The following is a 16,091-nucleotide window of genomic DNA, read 5'->3' as shown; positions in this document are numbered from 1 at the left end:
CCCATAGTTGCGACCCTAACAGGTACTACCACTCCGGGTCAGAGTGGACCTGGGAGCAATGGCAATTAAAGGGTGGCTCCACACTCCCCAAAGCCCACAAGGTGGGGCCTCACCATCGGATATAGTTTTAGGTCATATCCAGGACCTGAAGTGTGGTGAAGAGCATAAAAAAGGGTTTGCTTTGTTTTGTTGTATTTTAATTTTGCTTATTGTGTTTAAGATTTTTTAAATATCTGCTATGAATACATTCTTTTTTAAGGTCTTAACTATGACGCTAATTCCAATTTCCACAACCATTTACAATGAAACCCAACTAGATTTAGGGTTAATGTTGGGGGTTAATGAAGGTCATGTTTTCATAATTTGCTGTAATGTTTTTGTTAGCAGTTAGTAAATGTTTTGGTAGATATGGATTATCTGTTGCCACTTTTTTACGGATTATTGGCGGTTCTTTGCAAAGTACTTAAGATGCTAATTAAGCTGTAAAACTAAATATTGTAATAATTTCAGAATGCTCCCACCCACACCCGAAAAAATTTTTTTTTTAATAAAGTACCTTTTAAATTAAATAAAACTCAATATTTTTTTAATATAAACAAATTAAAATAAAAATTCAGTTTCATTCAGTTTATTGAGTAATGTGCTGGTTTTGTATTTCGTTTGACTTTCAGTCAGTTTCTGTTTTTACATAAAACCATTCTGACCTCCATTTTGTTTCTTTCGACAGAAAGTGTGAAAGGATTATCAAAAAAAGAAGAAGAAAAAAAAGGAAACTGATCCCCTTTTAAAATAATAAAAAATGAAAAAAAGAAATAGAACCCTGGAATCCTCTAGCAACATGACAGGTACACAGAAGAAAAAGAAAACAATTTGGTTCATAAAAAAAGTGAAATTCATTGTCAATAGTAAATAAGGAACAATCTACAGCTCCAGAAGATATCTCACTGCTGATGAAATTCTCTATCTATATAAAAGCCAAGTACGTCCAAGGATGGAATACTGCTGCCATATCTGGGCAGGAGTTGCTAAAAACAGCCTATCCTGCCTTGACAGAGTACAAAATAGACTTTGTGGCTTAGTGGGGGATGCCCTTTTCTCATCCCTGCAGCCTCTCTCCCACAGAAGAGACGTTGCGAGCCTGTCTTTGTTTTATTATTTCCATAGCAAGTGCTCGTCTGAGCTCCAATCTCTGGTCCCCCCTCACCAATCTTTTACAAAAAACACCAGTCTAGCTGAATCCACTGTCAAAAACTTTACCCACTCTTTATCTATGCCTAAATCAAAATGTAGATTCCATGAACAAAGCTTCTTTCTTAGAACTGCACGCCTGTGGAACTGTTCCGTCTGCCTACTTCCCACCTAACTACAACCTGGATGTCTTCAAGTCCAATGTAAACAAATTCCTGATGAACCGCCCCCTTAAGTAGACACTTTATTAAATCTCCACACTAACGTACTGTACTTACAATAACCCTTATCCCTGAATGGCTTCCTGGCCTTGATAAGTGGTGACCACCTTGTAAAAAAAAAAAAAAAAAAAAAAAAAGGCGCCAAAAAATTACAAGCTGTTTAAACTATGTGGATTTCATAGAGAATGTAATTCTAATGCGTTTTATATAAATTATGTGTTTATTTTTTTCCGTAGAAGTTCAAATGTTAACTATTCTGTGCTTTTACCACAAATATTTAATGTTATATATATATTAATATTAGTGATGGGACGATTTTAATATTTTGGAAGATTCTGATAGTTACCGATTCAGATTTTTATAAATCTCTAAATATTTAACTATGAAGTTATTTTCCCTTCAATTATCGTTTAAAAAAAAAAAAAAAAAAAAAAAGAAGCATGTTAAATACCCTTAAATGTTCCAATTTTTCAGATTCCTGATTCTGACTAATCGTCCCAAAACTAATTAATATCCTTCTATAGAAGAGCCGCCATCATAATTCAATTCACGTTATCATAATGTGGTGCTTATTCAAATTGGCACTTACAGCAGCAATTAAAATTAAAATACAGAAAAGTCTGTATACTGTACATACCACGGGACGAAGATGAAATATTCCAAAAATCACATAACGTGATCAAGTAGTTTTTTTTTTTTTGTTTGTTTTTTTCAAGAAAACAATATTTTAATCCTTGTCGATATGGAGGGAGAGGGGCGACGATTTAGGAATCAAGGCCAGACTTTTATTTCAATGTTTTTTTGTGGATAATATCGGAAAAAAAATCAACAGAAGCATAAGAATAAAATCCAAACTAATTTATTAACATAACGCTTTTTTATTATTTTTGGAAAAATAAAACTTTCAAATAATGAAAACATTTTTTTTTTTAGAAAAATCATTTTTTATAAGTTAAACAAAATCTGAAGAATATTAAAATGGCTTCAAGCTTTCACTTCGACAAAAACACCCACAACTTTGTTTTTCGAAAATAAAAGAACTACTGGATCAATTTTTGTGATTTTCTGGTAAATACCATCTTCATTTCATGACAAGTAGGTATATACGATTTTCTTCATTTTTGTTTATTGCCATAAATACCAATCTGAATAAGCACCTTGTCATCTTCAAATTTTAATGCGTTTAGGTTAATGCCGTAAATCGTTTATGGTGTGAGAAATTGCATAACTTGAATTATGACACTTTATTGGTTGATTTGAATTAATGCACTTCTTCCCTAACATCCCTTCTTGATTGCAAAATTTTGTTGCATCATTTTGCAGCTCAGCTGAGCCTGTTAGTTGAGACTTCGAAAAAAGTGGTAGTAAATTTCTTCTGAGAAGATTTTCAATTGTTCTTGGTTTTCGATCCATTTAAACAACTTCCCCAGAAAAGAGGAGGTGTTAATTCCATTAGATAGGTAAACCCAATATCACCATTCCTTGCTGATTAAAAAGATGATATTACATCAAGAAAGGGAACCTAATTTGCTAGGTTAAATTGTCTTAAAAAGGTACCATGAAAATATTGGGAGCCAAAACCCTTAAATTAATAAGAATATTAAAATTGAGTGTCATGCTTAAAGGATTAGCTCAGACTGACTTTGTCAATTTAACTCACCCGCGCTTGTGGTTAAAATTCAAAATCAACCAATGAGAAAGGCTGTAATTAAAATGATGCATTAATTCAAATCAACCAATGAAGTGTCGCAATTCAAGTTATGCAATTTCTCACAATGGAAAGAGTCGATGGGTCATGAACCTTATACAAAACAAATATCCTAAAGTATACATAAGGTGGCTAATACTAATTTCTGTCACATGCAAGCTTTGGCTGGTGACATTCATTAGGTGGGTTGTTCAACTTTCGGTTTTTGAGTGATTATCAAAACTCTCCTGGTGATCGTCTAATTTAAACCATTTTTTCTTGTTCAACTTAATACATGGCACTTCTTGTGTTTCAAAGTAAATAAACGCTTTAAAGTAAGTTAAAAAAAATCTATGTAGGCAGAAAGGTAACTTATTCCTTTAGTAACATTTATTAGGTATATACTTTTTTTAAACTACTTTTTCGTTTTATTGGCTATACTGGAAAATGTCTATTTTTTATTATGGGTACCCATTGTAGTTTGACCCCCCCCCCTCCTCCTCCAAGTAAAATCAGATTCTACTTTTTTGGACATTACATGTAAGCAGCTTGAAAATACATACCAAAAAGGAATTTAAATATTTTTAATTTAATAGAGAGAGATCAATTTTTCTATATAAATTTAACAAAAAAAAAATGGCTGCTCATAGTCGTGTACCTTGACAATCTTTTAAGAATAAAAAATTAAACAAAATACTTTTAGAAACACATCTAATAAATACCACCAATCTTGCGAAAATGTAATGTTTGTGAAACCTGCCCCCCCCCTTCTTTTGGGGGGGAGGGGGGGGTCAACGTAAAATAGATAATTGTGGTTTGTGGCCTAGTAGACCAACACAAAACCTACCTTAAAAACGTGTTTTTATGGTTTGGTGGGAAATCTGAAAACGAAGATAGCATTTAAATTTTCCGCATATTAAACAATGTAATTCTTTATATTATAAGTCGATGCCATCGTTGTACGCGCAAATCTTTGCACACCCGACAACCCATAGAAAACAAGTTTTTTAATGTAGGTTTTGTGTTAGTCTATCAGGTCACAATTATGTATTTTAATACTAACCCCCAACAAAAAGTGAGAGCTCATTTAAGGTTAAATTAAAATATAGAAAAGTGATTTCCCATTTTTTTTTTTTTTTTTTTTTTTTTTAGACTATAATTTCTTCATATCTTGAAAACTACTCGTTTCCTGGAATTTTAAGCGTTATTTCCGTTTCAGTAGCCCCGAAAACCTATGGCAGTTGTAATTTTACAGGATTTTTTTTTTTTGGGGGGGGGGGGTAGAAAGATACACCTTAACCGTTATTTGTTATTTTTGCGCAGTTACCGTGATTGAAAATAGGTATGTATCCACGTGTAATTGTCATTTTTGTTTTTTCTTTCATGCGCTCAAGCGGTGGTGGCGATACCGACGACATGGCAGTTTTCTGACTCCGTGTTTTGGTGGAGAGGGGGCGCATGCGCAACAGCTACAAAATGCCGGTTATCCGTAAAAAAAAAAAAAAAATCCCTAGAAACAGGTCTTAAAAACAGAACGGTAAATTTGCGACGGGTTTAAATGCCAGATTCGTTTTCAGCGGCCTCGAAAATCCCTAAAACACACACTAGAATAGTCGGCGTTCCGTTGGGTTACAGTTAAAAGTAATATTTACCTTAAATTATTGAGAAATAATTATTCAACATTCGTAAGAGATTCTATTTTATTTTTAAATAAATTTTAACTGTTACACAAAAAGTAGTCGCAGGACGCAGCAATGTTAATAAAACTCATTAACTACTTAATAATAGGTATTTCGTAGGCACCGCCAAAAATGGCCGTAAAATCAAGTTGTTGTTGTTTTTTAAAACGAAATTACATTTATTAAAATCCATTATTTCTGAGTAACTTTTTTTTTTTCCAGAAAGATAAAACCCTGAATTTTATCATATAGAAAACAGAATAATGTAAAACTTTTTCTACTATTTTTAATTCAATTTTAAATGTTAAATTTTCCCAAAAAGTTAACAATTGACATTTTTTGTCTTGCACAAAAAACGTACTTAAATATTTTAAAAAAAAAGGGTTTTTGAAATAATTAATTAATTTATTTATTGTCTAACTAAGATTTAGGATGATTTTCTAAGAGAATATGCAAAAATATTATAATATAAGTACCTGAATTTCAAATAATTCCACTTATTCATATAGGTAACCAGATATTCGCGTTGACGTAGAGTTCAGATCGACTCTGTTTACGTTTTCGTCTGATAAAAAGCAAACTATGGAAGACCAAACAGGCAAAAAAAAACTTATTTTTCAGTGACGAAAATTTCAATGTATTATTAAGCTGAGGCTGGCCAGTACCAGATGGGTGACCATTTGCATGCGTTTGGTTTTTAATGTGTATGTGTGTGGGGGCCAGACTCCCCAAAATGGGGGGGGGGCAATTTAAAGCAGAATAAAAAAAAATTATTTCAGCGCGTTTGGTCCACCATAGTCGAAAGGCGGCAAACGTTTTCAAACGGGATCGAAAAAAAAGATGCTATTTTTAACACAAAGGGCACAATATTTATCGAATTTTTTTTTTTGGTATCGATTATTCAAAGCATGCCCTGTTTAATAATGGTCATGCATTATTCGGCTCGCTAAAAAAAAATTGTTAATTTATTTATCAAAAATTTTAAAATAGCTTTTTTCGTATAAATATTAAAAAATTTTTTTTTTTGTTTTGCTTAACTTAAATTAATTATTTTACTTAACATATTCACCGAATTTCACACTTCAAAACTCAAAAGCGGGATAATTAAACACAATCGAAGTTCTGATATTCAGACGTCAAAATAAGGTATGCAAACAATTTTTTTTTTTTTTTTTTTTTTTTGAATCTATAATTCTGTCCCTTACAACACAATATGTTGATTTCAGTTTCAGATGATTATTTTAAGCATATTTGTTCCCACTTCAAAACAAGGGGGGGGGTTGTAAGCAAAAAAAAATATATATATAAATATCGTTTATGAAAAATAAGTACACTGTTATAAAGTTCATTCTTCTCCTAATAATCGCTGAAAATTTCGTATTGATCGGATAATTACCTAATTTTTGGTAGATTTTTAAAAAGACGGTCCGTCAAAAAGTACTGACCTGCCCCCCCAGTTTTGGCGGTGCCTAGATTTCGTTTCACGTATCTGAATGTCGCATTTTTCATTTCCTAAGTGACGTCACCTCCCCCCAGCGATGTTATCAGTGTTTTGGCATTCAACTGCCCCCCCCCCCAAACAAAAAAAATTAAAGAAAAAAGATTCATAGAAATAAATAACAGGCCATGGCATATTTACTCGACTTGGTATTTTTTTAGATTAGGTCCACCCCACCTCCACAATTTTCTTTTAAATGACACCTGGGATAGGTTTTCGACTTTGCTGAATACGAAAATAATCGCATTGAAATTTTGCAGAAATAATTAGTTATCGAGATATAAAAAGTTGTATTATGCATTGTATTCTTTGGCGGCCATCTTTTTTACGCGCGTGCAGTGTCAGTCATAGATGAGTAGATTTGTTTATGGCGCGCATGCGCGTAAAAAGATGGCCGCCAAAGGATACAATACATAATACAACTTTTTATATCTCGATAACTACTTATTTCTGCAAAATTTCAATGTGATTTTCGTATTCAGCATAGTCGATAAAAGTCGTCATTTATAAGAAAATTGTGGAGGTGGACCTAATCTGAAAATTTACCCTCGACTTAAAGAATAATTCCAATATATAATTACTATTTACTTCCTTCTAACGATGACAAAGTTAGACAACTCGATTTGGGGTGCTTGCTTGTGTATATTGGTGATCTTAAACCAACACATTTCGGGTGAACGTACTTACGTGACATGTCAAAATTAGTACAAATTCCAAAAATTACGAAAAACGATCGTCACTTCTGCATTATGCACCACTGCACCACGTGGCGTTTTTCGGTTAAAGAACAAGGGACGATAAATGTTTTATTAAACTTATTTATTTGTTACTTCAATTCAAAAAATGTTTTGGAAAAAAAAATCCCATGTTGCTTAAATTCGAAAAAATGTTTTATTAAAATTATTTATTTATTAAAAAAAAATAAATAAATAAAATAAAAACACTATTTGTTTTATAAAAATCCAATGTTGCTTTAATTACAAAAATGCTCAAAATAAATTCATTAAAACTATATTTTTTTACGTAGACTTTTCAATAAATGTACTTACAATTATATATTGATACATTTTTATACAATAAATGTTTTCGTTTTCAAATATTTTTGTGTTCGGAGAAAAATCTTGTTTGTTATTATTTATTTGACCAAGTTATCGCCCTCTAAAATGCCGCTCGGCCGCATAATGCAGACATGCCAAATGATCCAGTTGGAAAGTAATTATAAGTAAAAAATAAATTTTATCTAATTATCAAGTTTTATTGGATGCTTTAATGTGAAAGAGTTGTGCGTCCAATGCAGTATCACAAAAAAGGAGATAACCTTGGATTTAAATTAAGGGTTAGCCATTTTTAAACATCAAATATTAGAACGGTAACATATTGAGTTAGTTTCTAACAGTATTTTGTATCAATTTTTTTAGTTTGAACTCATTTTTCCAAACTTAACGTATATTCAACAGCGATCTCGCCGCCATTTGTCTTTTTCAAATATACCGATAAACACTGCATGTTTTTAACCGATTAAACATTTTTTTTCATTAAGTAAAAAACACTAATAACGTATCTAGTTAGGTAAGAAAGTAACTTATCTTGCCTTTGATAGCATTTACTTGTTATATATTTATTTTTTTGACAACTTTTTCGAATTTATGTGTATAGTAATACGGGGAGGTTGAAAATAAGAAAATGCCTTTCAGAATAAACACCCCCAACCTCGCCATGTTAAGAACGGCTTTCAGAATAAACAGCCTTTGCAGGTTGGACAACCAGTGAGTGCACATTGACCGTTTTCGAGTGGTGTGCCCCCACCCCCATGCACTTTCACCAATTTCTTTCCATTTTTTTTTTATGATATATAAGTTTGTAATCTATGATAATCATCGGGGAAAAAAGCTAAAGAAAGGTGTAGAATGTGCATTTTTAGTGGAGGGGGGGGGCACTCTCATACAGATCCGCCAGAAGCATTTCACGGGGAACGTGGACCCTGCGTAAATGGGTTTTAATTTAATGCTGCTGTGCTCCCTGAGGCTTTCTTTCACTTTCTCCGTATATATCTCATACATTAGGGTCTGCCAAACGATTGTGAAAAATACACCGCATGTTTCCGTGACGTCAGACGTGTGTTAACTATATGAACTATGGAAAAGCAGAAGCGACTTAATGATTTTTTAAAACCTTTGTTTATCTTCTTCATACTGCAATTAATTTATCTTTGTTATAATTTTGTTAGGTTTTAAGATTTACACAGTTTCACGATTGATAATATTATAAACATTTGTATATTAAATATGAAATACGGTTTTACTGAATGTTCATTTGGTTAACTACCAATTATGCCTTTCTTTTAAATGGTACAAAAATTATATTGATAATATTAATTTATAATACAGTTACATCGTTTTACACATGGGGGGGGGCGGTAATTCTGTGGTGGCTTTTGAAGGTGCTTTAATGTCATACACTTTTTTGTAATCGAGGAGCGTGTATTTATTTTAATTTTTTTTTTAATTTCTGAAATTAAATTTGATTCATACTTTTATTTCATGATTGTTTTTATTTTATTGTATTTTTATTATATTTTCCACACTAAATATTTTTGTTACATTTATTTTTTTCATACACATTCAAATAATGCTTTCGGCCCTTTTGCCTTAAATAGTACCTTCAAAAAAGTTTTGAAAAAATAAAAAAAAATAAAAGTATGAATTAAATTTAATTAAAGAAATAGAAACTAAAAAAATAAATAAATAAACGCTTGATAAAAAAAAAACGTGGGGTTTGTATTACACATAGATTCGAAAAAGTTGGCAAAAAAAAAGTCAGGCGCCATTTTAAATTTTCCAATACATTGGTAAACACTGTTTTTCGAGCTGAAAAACATGTTACATTAAATAAAAACACTAAAAATTATCCAGTTAGGTAGAAAAGTAACTTATCTTGCATTTGATAAAATTTATTTGTTATATATTTGTTTTTGACAACTTTTTCGAATCTGTGTATACAAACCCAAAAAGTGTATGAGATACATACGAAGAAGTGAAAGAAAACCTCAGGGAGCAGCCATTAAATTAAAACCAGTTTACGCAGGTCCACGTTCCTCGTAAATTACCAAAATTAAAAATGGTGAAGTAAGGTACACCCGGGCTTGAACAGGATATCATTCGATCTGTAGTCGAATGTTCTACCACTAAGCTATATCTCGAGATTAAATCCGTTTTCTAAGTAGAAATGATTTACTAAGAGTTTCTCTCATGGCCGGTGTAACGTAAAATATTCCCCTGTAAAAATTATTCTTATTTAAAGAAAAGCTATTTTTAAGATCGGAGTTTTTCCGATTTTCAATAATTATCGGGTGAATTTCTGTACAAAACATATCTAAGAACGCTGCCAGGAATATAAATTGTATGAAATTTGCAAAAGATAGGCTCAGCCATTTCAGAATCTATCAGAAAGCAACTCACACCACACACAGTGACTTTTATAGTAAAGTCAAGATGAATTCAATATTGACAGTATATTTTGTTGGTGCTTTCTTTATGCTATGTTGCCCGGTTGCCGTGCTATTTTTAAAAACCATATTTTCAAGTTCTATTCGAGTTTTAAAGCTCCCTCCCTCTTCATATTACGAATGGCTTTCTAAATAATTATTTTAGCACGATAAGTGCATAAGTACCGTTTTGTTTATTAAATTGTTAGGTGAAAGGGTGCAAATAGCGCAATAGGGTCTGAAATTCGAGCCTAGTTTTCAGCTTGGGAAAAGTTAAGTCACGTGATACTCGGTCGACGGTGTAATAGCAAATAACATAGCCTTCTCCGTTTTGATATGTGCGGTCTTTCAGACCCACACCCAATAAAAGTTTTTAAAATGCCCCCACCCTAATTTTCCTGTCATTATTATTGTTTTGCATTTACGACTTTTTAAGCGATTCTCGGGACTCCAAACGAGATAATATCATGACGCTATTTTTTTACTCCCTCCGACACACACACAAAAAACAAAACGGGTTTGTATTACTGTACACATAGATTCGAAAAAGTTGTCAAAAAACAAATATATAACAAATATTATCAAAGGCAAGATAAGTTACTTTTCTACCAAACAGGATACATTTTTTGTGTTTTTATTCAATGTAACATGTTTATTCAGCTCGAAAAACATGCAGTGTTTACCGATGTATTGGAAAATTCAAAATGGCGCCCGACACTCTTTAACATGGTAAGTTTGGGAAAAGGTGTTATAAATAATAAACTAGACAAAATACTATTAAAAAAAACACCGAATATTTGTCAACTTATGTCACGGTAACATATATTGAGCGAGTTTCTAACAGTATTTTGTCTAGTTTATTATTTATAACATCTTTTCCTGTACTTACCGTGTTAAAGAGAAAGTCGGGCGCCATCTTGAATTTCCAATACATCGGTAAACACTGTATGCTTTTCGAGCTGAATAAACATGTTACATTAAATAAAAACACGAAAAATATATCCAGTTAGGTAGAAAAGTAACTTATCTTGCCTTTGATAACATTTATTTGTTATATATTTGTTTTTTGACAACTTTTTCGAATCTATGTGTACAGTAATACAAACCCAACAAAACAATAAATAAATAAACAGTTCAAAGAATTTTTTTGTGGACTGGAAGACCAAATAAAGACTTGTTTAAAAGTTGATGGGGGGGTGTCGGGTGTACTCAGGTCTGTTTCCAATGGATATTGCATTTTAAATTGTTGCCGGCAAATTCTTCTTATGATATGAAGACCAACATTTTCTAATATATTCCTTATAAATTTCACTTGTCACCATTTTGAATATTGTTGTTTACAAGTCAAACCAGCCACGTTTTCAAAACCAAGTCAACACGTTAATTTAATTCAAATCTCTCCTTGGCGAACCTGAACAAGAATCCCCCCCCCCCATTATAGTATGTTTTAGTACGTAATTTTCGAGGTTGGGGTGTTTATTCCGAAAACCGTTCTTAACATGGAAGTTAGGGATACGCTGGATTAGGTCGTAAAAAAAAAAAAAAAAAAAAATACCAACTGCAGAATATCGGTTAAAATTATAGTGAGTGGGGGTGATTCTCATTCAGGTCCACCCTCCCCTTCTTTGCTCTCATAATTTAAGGGGGCACGGCGGAGGGGAGTGGCGGCCGTGAAGATGGCATGTTTCGTGTCGGCTATGTTGTCGATTTAACTTATCAACTCGCCACTACTTTATTTTCGAACCGAATAAAAGCTTTAAAATACGTTAAAACACACTAAACTTATCTACGTAGGTAGAGGATTTACTTATTTTGTTTTTGTTAATATTAATTTGGGTAAATTTTTACGACGTGCCCCAGCGAGCGTGGTACCAACAACCACCCAATGTTAAGAACCGCTTTTGGAATAAACACCCCGATCCTGGGAAGCCGTTCTTAACATGGGGAGGTTGAGGTGTTTATAATACGCTGGGTGGGGGGACGTCATAAAAATTTACCTTAATTTGTAAGATATTTGAATTTGGGACACCGGTTTTTTTTGGGTTTTTTTTTTTTTTTTTTTTTTCGTTTGTTAGCTTCTCTGCTAAACACCCATTTTAGAAATCGCCCCAGACAAGGGATGAAATCACTTTATGTAAGGAGTTAAAAAATAAAAATAAGTCAACTAGTGTTGACAGATTTTGACTCGGAAAACAGCAATTCTTCTCCCTTTGTCAGAAACATCGCTCTTGAAATGGAAGGCCTGAAGGACAAAATAAAGGAAGCGAGTTACGAGGTTGCCGAAAGTAAACACATTCTTACATTTATGGGGAAGCAGTTTTTCCGTTTTTATAATTCTACTCTATGACCTACCTCTCTCTCTCTCTGATATATTAGTGCTTCTACAGAATTTGAACCGAGCCGACTTTTGCCCAACTAAACTTAAAACTTAATTTAGGATTTTGAAATACCGCTTAAAATTCTCTAGAATTACCAAAAATGATTTTAGTCGAAACTTAAATAATGGTTCTTTGATGAGAAATGGGTGCGTGAAAAATTAATGATTCCATTTGAGTTTACGAAAAAAAAAAGCAAAAAACTATAAGTTTACTTAGATATCCGAAAAATATGAAAGAATTACGATTTCGAAGCTATAAGATTCGAAAATAGGCGTAGTTATTTTTTATTTTTTAAAATTAAAAATAGATGTTTAAAATGTTAGTTTTGGACAGAAATTCGAACGTTATTCTGAAAATTAATTTCTGGTTTGAATTAAGTTTTAATCGCAACAACAAGTCAAATTATTTGCAACTCAGCAACCGTAAATTAAACGAACCAAAACGTTCGGTTTATAACACGAGTCCCAAATACTATCACAGAACTAAAGTTTTGTCGATTATCAAAATGCTCACACTAAAACCATGACAGTATTGAAGTTTATCGTAAATTTAAATATCCCCGATAAACTTAAATTCGATTTTATCTTCCTACCGTAGCTTGAGTTCTTGGATTTATTTTAAAAAAATAAAAATTCTTCCTTTTCAATAATTCACAAAGAAATTAAATCCAATGTCTTGTACGTTTTATATTAAAACTTACTAAAAAGAAAATCACAGAACTTTCCTCTCAATCGTCAGTCCAGTCCGCGTCACAGAATGGCACGAAAGTTTGTTAAAAAAAAAAAAGTGAGAGTGGAATTCACATTGGAATTAATGATGAATATATTTGTCATCAAAATAGTTCACATGCTAAACAAATGTGAATATTTTTAAAATACAAAAAAATGACGAAGAAGAAAAAGGTACCTTGTCATGTGTGTAGAAGTGGTAATATTCCATGACTGTTAGCAGAAAAAAGTTGAAAAAACATTGCTATTACTCATTGGTTCCACTGTCTTCATACGAATCTAAGATATGAAGGTGGGAGGGGTATGGGGAAAGAGGATGCTGGAGTTTCGCGTAGTTCGCGGATGATGGAGGGAGAGACCAAGGTACCATCAATTCCAGTCGTACCTCCTTTGACCTCTGCAGGTCCTGGCTTTGCGAAGAAGAATAGCAGTTGTCTTTTCTTACTCTTCGAAGTTTGGTTGTTGTTGTTATTGTTTGTTTGTTTTAATTATTTTTTTTTGTTAGGATCTTTTTTAGGTTAGTACACCACGTTGAAAAAAAAAAACAAAAAAAAGCATTCCTCGCTAAAAAAAATATATTTAAGTTTGTGTTATATTCTTTCTTCTTCATTGGATTCCTACATCCTTTTCTTAGAAAAACTTAGACAACTCATCCCCTTTGCTGTGTATGTGTGTGTGTGTTATTTCTTTAGGGTAGGAGAGACGGTGGTTGTATGCTCCTTCCGCCACGTTGAATTAAAAAAAAAAAAAAAAAAAACACTTTTCAGAAGGACTTTCTTCCTGTAGGTCACGACTACGCTTCGCAAACGAACGAACCAGCTTGTTTCTCCCCCTCCCCAACATCATCTACTTTCCTCAATGCCAGAATCCGTCACATCATCGGGGAAGAGAGCACTTGCCACCATAACAGACCCATGTTATCACTGTTTGTTTACCCGCCCCCCCCCCTCAAATACTAAAGTCTTTCTCTCACTCTCCGTCTAAATATGTTATAACCCTAACCTCGCAAACACATTCTGTCGCTCTGTTTTTTTTTTTGTTGTTTTTTTAAGCTCACAATTATATTTTATTTACTTTCTTTTTTGTTTCATATTAATCTCGAAACTAAAAGCTTGACCTACCTACCTCTCTCTCACACACACACACACACACACACACACACACATTCTTTAATCGTTATTAAAAATTAAACATTAAAAAAAAAAATTACAAATAGCAAAGGTGAGGTGCTTGTTAGGATAGAGTCGACCAATCGATTTTTAAATATGCTGTTTTAAATTAAAACAATATTACGTACTTAATTGTCATGTCGAAAATAGTAATACCTCCAAAAGTTATGATTATTTATCGAGTAGAACAACAACTGCTTTTGTTTTTTTGTTTTTAATCTATCGCTATGAATAACAAATATTGCACGCCATGAACATGTAATCTAAAATATGCGTTCCAAAGTATGTTCCCTGTGTGTAAACTCTTTACTATCTACTTAATGAAAAATGCAATTTTACCCAATTTTCCGTAAAAATTACTTTTGTCTATAAATAACTTTCTATTGGATGAATTTTCTTAATTTTTGGATAAATGTATCATTATTTTCGATATGGCAATTAAGTAATTTTGTTTTTGTTTAAAACGGCATATTTTTTTAATCGATCTGTCAATTCTATCATAGCAAGCACCGTAAGTTATAAGAAGATTTAATCAGCTACGACGCGAAAAACGGATAAAACGAGATGGCGAAAAATAACCTGCCTAACATATAAATAAACAGACAAGGGAGATAATTCTTATAAAAATTTTGGCAGACGTTTAAGAAATTTCCCCTGCCCACACCCATTTTACAATTTACCCCCCCCCCTTCTGTTTTCACGTTAATCTCATCGATTACAAACTTAACTTTCAGATTTAAAAAAAAATTGAAAAAAAATATTTTATGACTTTTATCGTCGGGGATCAGTTTTCAATTATAACGTTATGCTAAATTGAACACTTACTTTGTAGCCATCTCTCTCATGTGACCGGTGAATATTCCGTCTAACAAAGGGGCTAGGGTAAATTTTTACTTTCTTTCCAACTTTCGAGTATGCTGCAAATGAATATCACAGTAATGTCCTATTTTAGCGTCGGAAAAAAAATTTCCCAAAGTATTCAATTCAAGCAAGAAATTGAATATAAAGTTTAATTTGTATAATTGTATTAAAAAAACAACACTTTTTTTATCAACGGGTCTAACATAGGATTTAATACAAATAATATTTAGTCATAGTGAACAAGGCATAAAAAAAATGACTAAGTTCAGCATTTGCCCCCCTCCCCATTTAGCCCAAAAAGTCCTCAGGGGACGTCAAATCCTGGTGGAAATGAACAAACGGTGCAGTTTTAAGCCTTAACATATGTAAATTTGAATTCTGTGCTATGCAAAAAAAGAAATGACTGAGTCCATCATTTGCCCCGCCCCCTATTAAGCCCCAAAAGTCCCCAAGGTCTTAACATATTTAAATTTGAGTTCATCACCATGCAAACCTGATAAATAGACATACACAGAAATTTTGGACAAATATGGTGAAATAGTCCCAAAAATGGAGTGTTTTTATTAGCCCTAAAAGAGCCCCTGGGGCACACCCAAGTGTTATCGCGAAGTATAGACAAACAAAATTATATAGAAATCAGTTAGTTACAACTTTTCAGAAAGTTTTATAAAAATCCAAGGCATCAATTTTTTTTTAATAAGCACAAAAGCATCAATTTTAGCCATTTTAACCCAAAAGGCACTTCTAGAGGGGGAAACCAGAGTTTTCCCGGAAAATCTGTTCGGTTACTTTTTTATTCATATCATGTTTAAATGTTTGCAAAATTTCAAATATTCCAAGGCGTAGTTATTGAGAAAAGTGAGGACAGACGAACGGACAAGGGTGAATTTACAGGTCCACCCTCCTTTTGTTGGGGGACAAAAAAACAAAAAAAAACAACTAAAAACGTGGATGAATATTTATTCTCTTTATATTTCTTTCATTTGCATGTGTTTTTCTGCCCATTTCCATAACTGATGTATGGACAGAGTCGAGTCATCGTGATTCATGTACTGAATAAATGCCGTCTTTTCTGTGAGGATAGGCATAGTTTATTTAGTATCGATTAAGAACGGAATTGTCAGATATTTAATATTCATGAGAGAAGGAATTGATTTCTTTGTCCAAACACAACATGGACGTCGACGATCGTCCACTT

At 32.7% G+C, this 16,091-nt stretch overlaps 1 protein-coding gene across 4 annotated transcripts in view; it reads right to left on the bottom strand.

Annotated features, from left to right (window-relative positions):
- LOC145267183 (uncharacterized) overlaps nucleotides 1-16,091 on the bottom strand; it is a 224,337-nt gene that overhangs the window by 147,032 nt on the left and 61,214 nt on the right. For 2 of the 4 annotated variants that reach the window (XM_080123247.1, XM_080123255.1), the window contains exon 1: nucleotides 13,042-13,889. The exons of the other annotated variants lie outside the window; for them this stretch is intronic. The gene's annotated coding sequence lies outside the window, so the exon portion shown is untranslated. Of the gene's footprint in view, nucleotides 1-13,041; nucleotides 13,890-16,091 lie in introns of those variants that run through there. 4 annotated transcript variants of the gene reach the window in all.

The sequence above is a fragment of the Euprymna scolopes genome, chromosome 4 (genome assembly GCF_053919585.1).
Source record: "Euprymna scolopes isolate OS-2025 chromosome 4, ASM5391958v1, whole genome shotgun sequence".
Taxonomy (NCBI): domain Eukaryota; kingdom Metazoa; phylum Mollusca; class Cephalopoda; order Sepiida; family Sepiolidae; genus Euprymna; species Euprymna scolopes.
Note: the sequence above shows the minus strand (reverse complement) of the source record. Positions and strands in the feature narration are given on the sequence as shown.